The sequence below is a fragment of the Nomascus leucogenys genome, chromosome 15 (assembly GCF_006542625.1).
Source record: "Nomascus leucogenys isolate Asia chromosome 15, Asia_NLE_v1, whole genome shotgun sequence".
Classification (NCBI taxonomy): domain Eukaryota; kingdom Metazoa; phylum Chordata; class Mammalia; order Primates; family Hylobatidae; genus Nomascus; species Nomascus leucogenys.
In genome coordinates this window covers 105,664,618-105,676,558 of record NC_044395.1, presented here as the reverse complement: position 1 = coordinate 105,676,558, position 11,941 = coordinate 105,664,618, and the positions used below count along the sequence as shown (strand labels likewise).

At 49.4% G+C, this 11,941-nt stretch overlaps 2 protein-coding genes across 3 annotated transcripts in view; both read left to right on the top strand.

Moving 5' to 3' along the window:
- Nucleotides 1-10,100, top strand: part of CRY2 (cryptochrome circadian regulator 2) — a 37,143-nt gene extending 27,043 nt beyond the window's left edge. For both annotated transcript variants that reach the window (XM_030794556.1, XM_030794557.1), the window contains exon 12: nucleotides 7,755-10,100. The gene's annotated coding sequence lies outside the window, so the exon portion shown is untranslated. The remainder of the gene's footprint in view (nucleotides 1-7,754) is intronic.
- LOC115838561 (E3 ubiquitin-protein ligase RNF169-like) overlaps nucleotides 1-11,941 on the top strand; it is a 178,687-nt gene that overhangs the window by 101,760 nt on the left and 64,986 nt on the right. The window lies entirely within an intron of this gene.

Sequence of the window (11,941 nt, the reverse complement as noted above, 5' to 3'; positions counted from 1 at the left end):
CAAAGCAGGAAGGGCCTTTTATGCCACTCTTGGGGAAATGTAAATTCCTGTCCCCTCTGAGTCATCATCTCAAGCTGTTCCTTATGCACCATGTAGATTGGAGGGTGATTTTTCTCCATGGAGCTGACAGGTTCTTTTTATCAGATCCCTCTTACTTCAGGGCCAGGCTGCGGCCATCTGGTTTGAGTGTCTGGATTTATGTGCTCACTGAGATGGGCATTTGATGCCTGCACCCTTCACCTTTCCTGGGCTCTTTGACATAGACATTGCTGATGGACAGATGTGTGCTGTCTTGTTCCTGGGAGTACCAGCAACCTACTACTCTCTCAGTTATCTCTTAGCTCTGTGATACTAAGCAAAGTTCATCCTGTATTACAAATTTGGAACTTGCCAGGCTGACACGCTGATTTTTGGATGAGAAAACCAAAGAACAGAGAGGTTAAACGTCTGGGTCAAGGTTGCTCAATAAGCTAACGGTGTCCAATTCAACATGAAATTGTTGCCAGCAGGTGGGTGAAGAAGGGGGAGCATTAAACATATAAAACGTGATGTGCTGTCCATCCATAAGGATTGAACAGTCTGCTTAGATAAAAAGGAGCAATAACCTAGAATTCCTGGACAAATGATACAGACTGTACAAGCTTAGCAGAAGGGAGCTGGTGTGGTCTGGAACAATCAGGGAACATATCACAGAAGTTTGCACTAGGGGGCCTGAAAAGTGAATTGGATTCAGGCAGTGAGCAGGGCGCTTAGGACAAGAAAAACAGCTGAAGATTTATGTGATCTTGTACAAATGACTTAACTGCTATGAGACTCAGTTTCCTCACCTATAAATTAGGTTGCTGTTGCAACGATTAAATGATTAAATCTGGGCTGGGTGCAGTGGCTCATGCCTATAATCCCAGCACTTTGGGAGGCCGAGGTGGTCAGATCGCCTGAGGTTGGGGGTTCGAGATCAGCCTCATCAGCTTGGAGAAACCCCGCCTCTACTAAAAATACAAAATTAGCTGGCATGGTGACGTATGCCTGTAATTCCAGCTACTCGGGAGGCTGAGGCAAGAGAATCACTTGAACCTGGGAGGCAGAGGTTGCAGTGAGCCGAGATCGTGCCATTGCACTCCAGCCTGGGTGACGAGCAAAACTCCATCTAAAAAAAAAAAAAAAAAAAAGATTAAATCTGTGTCAGCTAGAAATGTGGGGGTCTGCTAATAATAGAAAGCTCAATTACTGTGGCTAAAACAAATAGGGGCTTATTTTTCTTACCTAACAAGGGGCCCAGAAATAGTGTTGCTGGTCTGGGCTTGGGTGGCAGCCCCAGCTTCAGCCATCAATTCTTGAACAAAGATGAAAGAGAAGGGACAGCAAGGGCAGCTGCACTCCTTCCGTACGCATATCAAGAGCTCATGCTTTGCCAGACACCGTTCCAGGCGTTGGGGGTGTGGTTGTGTACAAGACTGGCAATATCCCTTCCCCCTTGGGTGCATATTAGTGGAAGGAGACAGACAGTAAACAAATAAATGTTTAAAATTTCAAGAGGCCAGCCGGGTGTGGTGGCTCACACTTGTAATTCCAGCACTTTGGGAGGCTGAGGCAGGTGGATCACGAGGTCAGGAGTTCGAGACCAGCCTGGCCAACATGGTGAAATCCTGTCTCTACTAAAAATACAAAAATTAGCCAGGCGAGGTGGCAGGTGCCTGTAGTCCCAGCTACTCGGGAGGCTGAGGCAGGAGAATCACTTGAACCCAGGAGGCAGAGGTTGCAGTGAGCCAAGATCGTACCACTGCACTCCAGCCTGGGTGACAGAGCTAGACTCAGTCTCACAAAAAAAAAAAAATTTCAAGAGGCCATCAGTGCTATGAAAACAATAAAATAAAGTTGAGTAAGAAGGTAAGGTCGGGGCACAGAAGAGGCTGCAGTTCTGTATTATAAGGGTTGCTGGTCCAGGGACCATACTTGGAGAATCACTGACTTAGACTAATCATAATCCATTTTCTGGGCCAAGCCCATTGCCTCCTGAACACATTTTAGGTTCTGTTAACCAGGAAGTGTGGATACTGGTAGACAGCTAACGGTGACTGTGTTATAGGCAAGACACTTATCAAGTGTGTGGGTCATAAGTGCTTGGTAAGCAGTAGTTATTATTATAGGTATTGTTATTATTGTAGAGGAACACAAGGTTACGGTTGGGTCTGATTGTGGAAGGTTGTAAATGGCAGGCACATGAGTCTGCTGGTGTACTCTTTGGGAGTGAAGAAACATTTTGGAAAGGGAATGATCAAATTGGCATTTTGGGAGGATGAATTAGGCATTGGGCTGGGACCTGCAGAGGAACAGGTAGGGGAGAGAAAGTCAGCTGAGAGGCTTGACAGTGATTCCAAGGGAAGACATGACAAGGATGCAGAGGTAAGTGCCCATCTCTTGCCCTGGAGTCCAGAAGATTGTCAGCCTACTGGGATTTTAAGGACTGATTCTTGAGGTTTACTCTGCCCTCCACTGGTGGCTCAGTGGGGAGTTAAGGCCAGGCTAGACTGTGAAGGTTGGGGGTGCAGAGGTCAGAGGATCTGGGGTGGTGCAGACTTCCCTCCAAGACAGACTAGGGAGGAACAGCTGTGTTCTTTGGAAATCCTGAGAAAAGAAGAGTACACCATGTCTCACCATGTGAGAGGCTGGCAGAGGCACCTGGGCCTAAAGATGCTTAGCATCCTCAGCTGTAAAATGGTGATAATAGCATCTTGTCACCTGCCCTACCCATCGAAAAAGTCTTTGAATATGTAAAATGCACTATGCAAATGGAATCACATTATCATCTTGTACTTTCTTCTCCGGGTGTCTTTGATTATGTTGGTGTTACTTCTGTCAGAGCCAGCACCCTAAGCTGAATGGACCACAGAGCTGTGGCTATGTAGCCCAAATTGGTATCATATTATATTGGGTCGGGGGAGGGGGTGGCAGGGAGACTTGTCCCTTTTTCCTCCATTTCCTGTGTCATTTTTAATTGTGTGACTTTGGGCTGGATCCATAGCCTTTCTGCCATGCTTTAGGTGTAAGATGTGAATAGTCATTCTTCACCAGCCTGAAGGCTACATCCTGGGCCTTTTGAGGTCTCCTTTAGCTCTGAGCTCTATAGTTCTGGATTCTGTTTTTCTAATGCCTCAGGCCTGTGGCAGTGTACAGGGTGGACAGTCACTTAACATTTAAACTGATCTGGTAGGAAAACATGGCCTCCAATCAGTAGGTTCTACACTTACCTCAAATCCACACCAGCTATCTGTTCTGCATTAAGTTTTATTTTACAGCATTCACTAAACTGAAAAACAAGCCAGCCCCCAAATAGCTATTGTTTCAAATGGTTCCCCATAATCCCCAAAGCTGCTGACTGCTCCGGATTCCATTAGCCTTGAATTGTGTACAGATTTCTCTCATTGGTCCAATTTTTTTGCCATGGGGAGAACAGCTCACGTGTTCCATTTGCCCTTCTGCTGGTACAGACTATCTGTGGAGAGAAGCCCCACTGAATACAAAAGGTTCCCGGCCAAGGATCACCTCTTCCCCTCCCCTGCCGGCTTTTGTTAGCCGTGCAGTAAGCCTGACTGGGTAAATCATCGAGTAAAACCTGACTTCTGGATTCTCCTTGATGTCTTTTTGACACTAGTTTAGTTGTATACTCTGTCCTTGTAAGGTGAAAGGCACTAGCAATTGGTAAAATGCTAAATAGTGGAAGTGGAGGCAGTGTGGCATTGGCCAGAGAGCCCTGCGTTACACTCAGACCAGTGTCTGCATCCGAGACCTGCCAGCATTACACTCAAACCAGTGTCTGTGTCCCAGACCTGCCACTTGTCTCTTGTGAGACTCCACCCAATAGTCTCACCTCTCTGATTCTCAGTTCCTGCCTTTAAAATCAGAAGTTTAGACTCACGTCCCCTAGCGCTTTCCCTCGCACTTCATAAGTAGGCGTTGACTGATGGCTGTCCCTTCCACTTTCTTGCATGATCTGCATGCTGTGGGAAGGGTAAAGGTGTGGTTGACCTGAGGAATGTGATTGAGCTCAGACCTTCAGCTCTCTCCCCCATCCAGGCCCAGCTGTACTTCCCTGACCCTCACTTGGAAGCAGTTAGCGAACCCTCTGCCTTTCTCAAGCTCTTGGGCACTGTGCCTTGTCCAATATGATGGGGAGAGGGAAACATTGAGACTCTGTGACAGTCTGCAAACAAAGTTTCCTCCAAACCGTCAGCTGTTGTGGACCCTCTGCCAGCATAAACTCATGCCTGCACACGTGCATCCACCCCTCCAGGGCGAGGAGCATAGGGACGGGCAGACTTATACACTTGGGTTCTTGATAGCGTCTAATGGATGGGAAGGGGTGTGAGGGCAAAGGTACCCAGGAGGCCATGCTAACTAACATTGGGGTGCAGAGGGAGACAGTCGTTACGCTACTTTTTGTTCTAGCTGCCACTGTGTTTCTTGTATTAATGACAGGTTGAAAGAGTTGGACAACTAAGAGATTGATTTTTCAGTGAATGTTTTATGAGTTGATTTTTCCCTTGGTGCCTCCCCTTGGCTGTTCTCCTTTCCCTTTAGTCCTGCTGTCATCATTTTTCTGCAAGATCTCATTTGATTTCCCCAGACCCCTTTTTCTACAGACGCATGCCCTAGCTTGAGGACAGGAGTACAGCACCAACTAGTTATCTGCTGATCAAGCAGCTTGAGTAACTAGTTGAACAGGCCTCTGACTAGTTTTGTAGGCGAGGCCAAGCTGGTTCTTCTAAACCTTGGTTTTCTGCGTTGGTAGCTTTGAAACCATCACAGAGGGACTTGGGTGACTAGGGCTTATCTGAGGCCAGGACACCGCCCCCTCCCTTCATGAGCCTGTCCAAAACTAACTGATGCTGAAGGCAACATATGTCTGAATTGTTATCGTTATATCCACCTGACTGTACCTCACCCTCTTATCTTCTAAGCGTAGGCATTGGTTCTTAAACCCTGTTTGGGTTACTCCCCACTTTGGAAAGTCGATGGAAGATGGAACCCATACCCAGAAAACTGCATATGTTCACACACAGAGAGGAATGTGCACATCACTCCAGAGGCTCCATGGACTGCCCCAAAGCCTATCCTTGGGCTCCTTAAGGCCCAGGAACCCCAGATTAACAGCAGTTATTCTAAGGAATCTTCATGCACTCTTTATCTTCCCCCATCCCTGAAAATGGATAAAACACACACACACAAAATGGAGGTGTTGGGTAAGGAGGACCTTTTTTGGTATATCCTGCAATCCTGAAAGTTTTCTATTTCAGAAGAATAGCCATCTCTTTAGTTTAACAATAGGGGCCAGAGAGAGCCCTGTGTGTGGAGTATATACTCACAATCAGCATATTTCAATAAACACATGTACATCTTAATAATACATACATTTGTAACAAAAAAAAATGGCTAGGTTATTATAGTATAAGCTTAAAGGGAAAAATTATTGAAAATAACACATATTTTAAAGAATAAAACACACAGCTAGGTGCGGTGGCTCACGCCTGTAATCCCAGCACTTTGGGAGGCTGAGGTGGGCGGATCACCTGAGATCAGGAGTTCAAGACCAGCCTGGGCAACATGGTGAAACCCCATCTCTACTAAAAGTACAAAAATTAGTTGTGGTGGCAGGTTTCTGTAATCCCAGCTACTTGGGAGGCCAAGGCAGGAGAAGTGCTTGAACCCAGGAGGCAGAGGTTGCAGTGAGCCGAGATCACGCCACTGCACTCTAGCCTGGGCAACAGAACAAGACTCCATCTATTTAAAAAAAAAAAAAAGTTGGGCTCGGTGGCTCACTCCTGTAATCCTTTGGGAGGCCAAAGCGGGTGGATCACCTGAGGTCAGGAGTTAGAGACCAGCCTGACCAACATGGAGAAACCCCATCTCTACTAAAAATACAAAATTAGCCGGGTGTGGTGACACATGCCTGTAATTCCAGCTACTCAGGAGGCTGAGGCAGGAGAATCACTTGAACCTGGGAGGCGGAGGTTGCAGTGAGCCAAAATCACTCCATTGCACTCCAGCCTGGGCAACGAGTGAAATTCCATCTCAAAAAAAAAAAAAAAGAATAAGACACACAGTACTTACCTATACAGCCACCCACTCTTATGTCTGCTCTTTATTTTGCCCAGCTTCCAGATAAATTATCATCAGATAAAATCTGCTTCAGATTTAGCATGTGGCCTTAAAAGCATTGCATGATACTGAATCCTTGTCTCCAATGTCTTTGACTTTAAGAGCATTTTCCCTTTTCTAATAACAGCTTAATTCACATGTATGTCTGTTGGATATTAGTCTTCATGGTGCCATGTTGAATTTCTTCTAAAAGTCTTCTCTAAAAGTCTTAATGAGCAATACTATTGTATAGAGATTACTTGCTGGTAAAAAGACAGATTTGAGAATCAGACAGATGTGGATTTCCTTTTTTGGCTCTGCCACTTATCAGTGCTGTTGTCCCGGGCAAGTTCCTTCTCCTCTCTGGTTTCTGTTTTCTCGTCTACAAAAGTGGAGGGCAAGCTTCAAGGTTACTGGGATCTCAAGTTGTGTTAGTCTGCTCAGGCTGCCATGACAGAGTACCACAGACTGGGTGGCTTAATCAACAGAAATGTGTCCTCTCACTGTTCTGGAGGCTAGAAGTCTAAGATCAAAATGTTGCCAGGGTTGGCTTCTTTTCTTCTGAGGCTCCTCTCTGTGGCTTATAAACAGCCATCTTCTCCCTGTGTCTTCACATGGTCTTCCCTCTGTACTGTCTGGGTCTAAATTTCCTCTTCCTTTAAGGACACCAGTCATATTGGATTAGGGCCCACACTAATGACCTCATTTAACTTAATTACGTCTTTAAAGACCCTGTCTCCAAATACAGTCACCTTCCGGGGTACTGGGGGTTAGGACTTCAACATAAGAATTTTGTGGGGGACAGAATTCAGCCACAGCACAAGTGTATAGTACCTGACCCATGGCAGGCTTAGGAAGCCTACTTATTATCTACCTCACCCACATTTAAACTGCACAAACTTTTAATGGGATGCTGTGTGTCTCTGTAGACTCTCAGACACACTAAACCTGTTTAAACAGACAACTCAGCATTGTGACAGGCGCACCCCGTCCTTCCTTTGTTATCAGGGATGAAGCTGTTTCTTCTCTTTGCCCCAGATTCTGGATGTCATAAATCTTTAAAATGAGTCATCCTTGTGTCTCCTCTCTCCCTCCTGCCCCCACAATCTTCCTGCACTGTGCCAGGGTGCTTTCATCTATATGTGGAAATGTGCTCACCTGCTGATTCTAAACTCAGTCATTGCCTTACTCTTCAAAATTACTGGTCCCAGTGGGCTTCTCTTCCAGCCATTTTTTCCTGATTCTCCATCTCTGGCAGCAGCTGTTGTGCCTTGATTCAGAAGCTGCCCTTGTCATATCTGAGCAAGTATCCCCCAAGGCTTCATGTGACTCTCACATAGCCTTGTCCTCCTCCTCCTCTGCTGTCCACAGCCCTGGGTGGAGGGCCTGCAGTGGGGAGGTTGTCCTGCATCAGCACCTCAGAGGGGCAGTATTCCCTCATCCCAGTGGCATCCCAGCAACAACCTGTCCCCAGGTACCGTGGCCCTTTCAGCTCACTCTTTCAGCTCTTCCCAGGTCCCACTCTGAATGTCCCCAGAGAAGCAGCCAGAGGAGCTTGTGTCCCTGGGCAACTGAGCGGCCTCCTGAATGCTCCTTTTGCACTTGTTTTTCTCTTCCAGCTGCAGAGCCCTTGCTCCGTGAGCAAAGCCTGGGTGCCCAAGCAGCCACCGCGGCAGCAGAGTACAACCTGCAGAGAAGCTGATCACCGGGCAGAGATAGAGCGAGCATGTGTGTGTGTGTGTGCGCGTGTGCAGAGGAGGGAGTGGTGTGCCTGTTTGCGTGTGCATGCATCTGTTGACACTCATGATTCTGAATGTTGCCTGGGCTGGGGGAGTACCTGTAGCACGCCAGTGCTGTTTCCCAGCCTCCAGACACAAGGCTCGAGGTTATGGCAGTGACTTTCAGCTGAGACCTGTTGCTGCAAGCCAGCTGCCTTGTCTGAACAGAACGTAGTGGTAGGACCCTAGCTGGGATCCTGGCATCTGCCTCACTAGACCTCCTTCCCTCCCTCCTTACGTCAGACTGTGGAGTAGGAGGGCAGCAGTTCTGGCTGTTGTCCAAAGCATGGGATTCTGGAGGCAGCCAGAGCCCTGCTGAGTTCCTGCTTTCTGACCTGGAGGCTGAGCAGGCCGGAGTGGATGGATGCTGTCCAGACGTAGCCACCTGGCCTCTCTTTCTTATTTTAAAATTCTCTGCCACTGGGCTCAGTCCCATGCCCTTCCTTGGGCATCTGGGACTGAGCATGAGGCCATAGACAGATCTAAAAAATTTCCACCACTCTACAGAAGTACACGCAGATACCTGACTGGTGTGGGGTATACCTGGTACTGTAATAGGAGCCTAAGACAGCACATCTACCTTTTCGGGATTTAGAACCTAAAGTTAGATCCCAGCTGTCATTGTTCCTTCCCCAGAAGCTGAGAGCCAGCCTCAGAGCTTACCCAGGAGCTGTGGAGGGGCCAGGATCAAACTCACTCACTCTACCAGGAGGAGACCAGGTTCCAGTGGTGTAAGGCCCCCTGGTTTCTCTGGCCACACTCCAAGGCACCACAGTGCTGCCAGTGAGGACAGCTGACACCCAGCCAGGGAAACCATTCTAGTCTTTGTTCTGTTGGCTTCCAGGGCCTGCCCTGGACTTGTCAGCATCCAGACTGCCATGTCAGCTATCCCAGTAGCTGAGCTCCAAGGACTCAGGCAGAGGGACTCAGGGATGGGGACTGCCAGGGGCAGTTGGCAAAAGTCCGAGTTAGAGATTACATCCAGCACACCATTCCTTCCAGGAGCAGTAGGTGGGAGGTTTGACCCAGAGAAGCCAAGCCTTGCATTCCAGGAGTGGCCTGTGCCTCCCACCTCTTCCTTCCCACTGCCAAAGGCCTGTGTTGAGAAAGATGTCATGGAAAGGACGATGGTGGCCAACTAAAGCAAGTCTTCCTTCCACCCTCTGGCCTGCACTTGAGCCACAAAGTGTGTGTGTGTGTGTGTGTGTGTGTGTGTGTGTGTGTGTGGGGTACGTGTGTGTGTGTGTGTGTGTGTGTGGCTATGAGGCTGATTCCTGTTTGGATTTTTGTCCTCACATGTATCATTAAGCTGGCCTTTGGGCCTTTTCCTTTCTACCTCCCCTGTGACCTTTCCTAGCCTCAGATCTGTTAATTCTTTTGGCCCCAGCCCTGTCCCTCACTGTCCTCTGTCCTTGGACCAGAACCCTGGGGCCAGACCCATCTCCTGTAGCTGTCCACCACACTGACAGGCTTCTTCCTGAGATATCCTCAGGTTTTCTCAGCCAGAGAGCTGCCTTTAGAGTCCAACTGTTGTATGTATGTCACCCTCACTAGAAATGTCCCATCATCGTGGGAGGGGAGCAGGGCACAGTGGATGGTGTGCATTCAGAGCATTGGGTTGGGGGCTTCCCTGTTCCCTCAGCCCCAGCCGAGAGGAAAGAGAATCAGGGGCCATTGCCAGAAAGAGAGTCAAGCAAACCTGGAAGGGCAAATCTGAGACCGTGGGAAGGCCAAAGATTTAGTATTCACTAGCATCGCCTTCAGGTAGCAGGATGATTCGTTTTCTTGCCTGTCTGCTGCTGGCTCTCTTCCCTAAGGTACAGGTTGGCAGGACCACCTCTGCCTACTTCTCCACCATCCCTAGCATGCCAGCCCGTTCCCAGATCAACCTGCCAGTGGAGTCAGGCAGTGCACTCCTGGAGCCAGGAGGGAAGGGCAGGGTAGAGAGGGTATGTCCAGTAGCCTGGAGCTCCATGGTGGCTTCATGCCTCCCTTCTCCCAGCTCAGGTGGCCCTGAGGGCTCCCTCGGAACAATGCCCCAAATCCTGACCCAAGGGCCAGCATGGGGAAGAGATGGTTGCAGGCAAAATGCACTTTATAGAGATTTTCTATTGCTGGGAAGGTGTGTTTCTCCCACAATTTGTTTGTGAATATTCACTTGTTTTATAAATGTCTGACCTGTCTGAGTAAGGTTGTGCTGTTGTCACTCTTGTGGGAGGCCTGGGAACCAGGGTTTTGGTCAGGCTGAGCCTGAATGAAGCTATCGGCCACCCCATCTTGGTTCTGTGGGAGTCAGGAGCCTCCTATTCCTCCTTAGGAAGGGGGAGCAGCCAGAGCAGACTGGAGCAGCTTGGTCAAGAGTTGGTCCAGAGCTTGGTCAAGAGTTGGGGGTCAATTGGCCAAAATAGTACAGAGCACTCTGGCCCAGTGCCACCCAGCCTCGCAGCCCACTTAAAACCCACCCCCAGGCTGGGGGTCAGTCAGTGCAGGGCCTGCTCCAGGCCCTCAATCTATCCTTTAATTCAATGCAGCCACTTAAGCTGCAGCCCGTGGTGAGGAGGGGATGCAGGCTCTCTGGCTGTGACTAGGTGGTTGAGATCTGCCCACAGCCAAGCCTAGGGAGCCTGGATGCTGGCTTTGTCTCCTGCCCTCCTGGCTAGAGAATGGCCCCTCTCTGTACAGTGTGCCCTGCTTCCATGCTAGGGGATGCTAGCCTTGGACTGAAAGCTTTATTAGCTCACACCCCAACTTTGTGGGAAGGGGCCCAGGCAAGGCCCAAGAATATCACAGTCTGGCCTGCACAGAGTGAAGAAGGAGGAAAGGGGAGGAACCTGCCTTGGGGACTTGTCTCATTCTTGGCTCTGCTCTGAAGCTCCTGCTGGCCTCCCTCATACCAAGACCTGGGCCTGCCTTTCTTTCTTGCCCTTCTCCTGGCTTCTCTCTAATAATGGCTTTGGGTTGGCCTTTGGAGCTAAGATACCTTTGCTCTTGAGCAAAAGGTTCTGGAAGAGGGAGTTGTCCTTTACATCCACCCCTGACCTGCTAAGGATGTTCCCTAGCTGAGGCAAGTCCACATTCTAAGGAACGATTAGTAGCCATGATGGCAAGACTGCTTTCCTGAGAGGAAAAGCCAGGCACCATGGCAGCAGATGATTACCGTGAGGGCCCAGTGAAGGGGGCCTGAGCATGAAAGCTGAGAAAAGTAGTCCCCTCTGGGCCCCAGGGACAGGGAAAAGAGAAGCAGCCATGACCTTTGGCTCTAGGTATTGGGATATTCTCAAGGCTGGCGGCACGGCAGGTGCCTCCAGCTCCTTGCTAGGTGCTGCACTGAAGCAAAGGGGCCAGCATGACTGGTCGGCAGTCCAGATTTGAAAGAGGACTCCACGAGTTGTGGCAGTTTGCTCTGCCCGTTTTCTGCCCTGTCCTGCCCTGTGGACAGGGTCTCTAGGGTTCTTTTGAGAGACCAGAGAAGCCAATGAGGTTTGACCAGAGGCTCTATGACCCACCATAGCTAGGGCCCTAGCCTTGGCAGTCTGTACTCTGAAATAACTCAATTGGGAAACTCAGGGCCTTGAAGGCCTGGAAGCCCAGGATTAACACCCTTTCGAGGGAGAGACAATGAGGAAGAAGCCGTGGCCAAAGCCTAGCAGGGATGGAGGTGCCAGAGGGAACAGAAACAACCAAAATGATCCCAAGAAGTCAACAGTGGGAGCAGCGGGAAAGGCCCCAAGTCTTAGAATGTGTGTCTGTGGGTGCAGAAGAGGGGCGCTCTGCAGGAAATGCAGTTGAGGCGCTAAGAAGGAGAACGCTGGGAAGGTCCTGGCGAGACCGAGAAGCCCGGAGGGCTCAATTCACCACGAGTAGCTGTTTGGGGCTGAAGAGAGGTTTAAGTCAATCTTTAGAGAAGACAACCTCTCGGGAGAGTCTTTGGGAGGGTCCCCTCAAGGTAAAGGGACAGGACTGGGGTGAGGCCTGGATCCCAGCGCAGGAGGTGGAGTGTTTCTGGGTCTCAGTGGCACCACATTTGT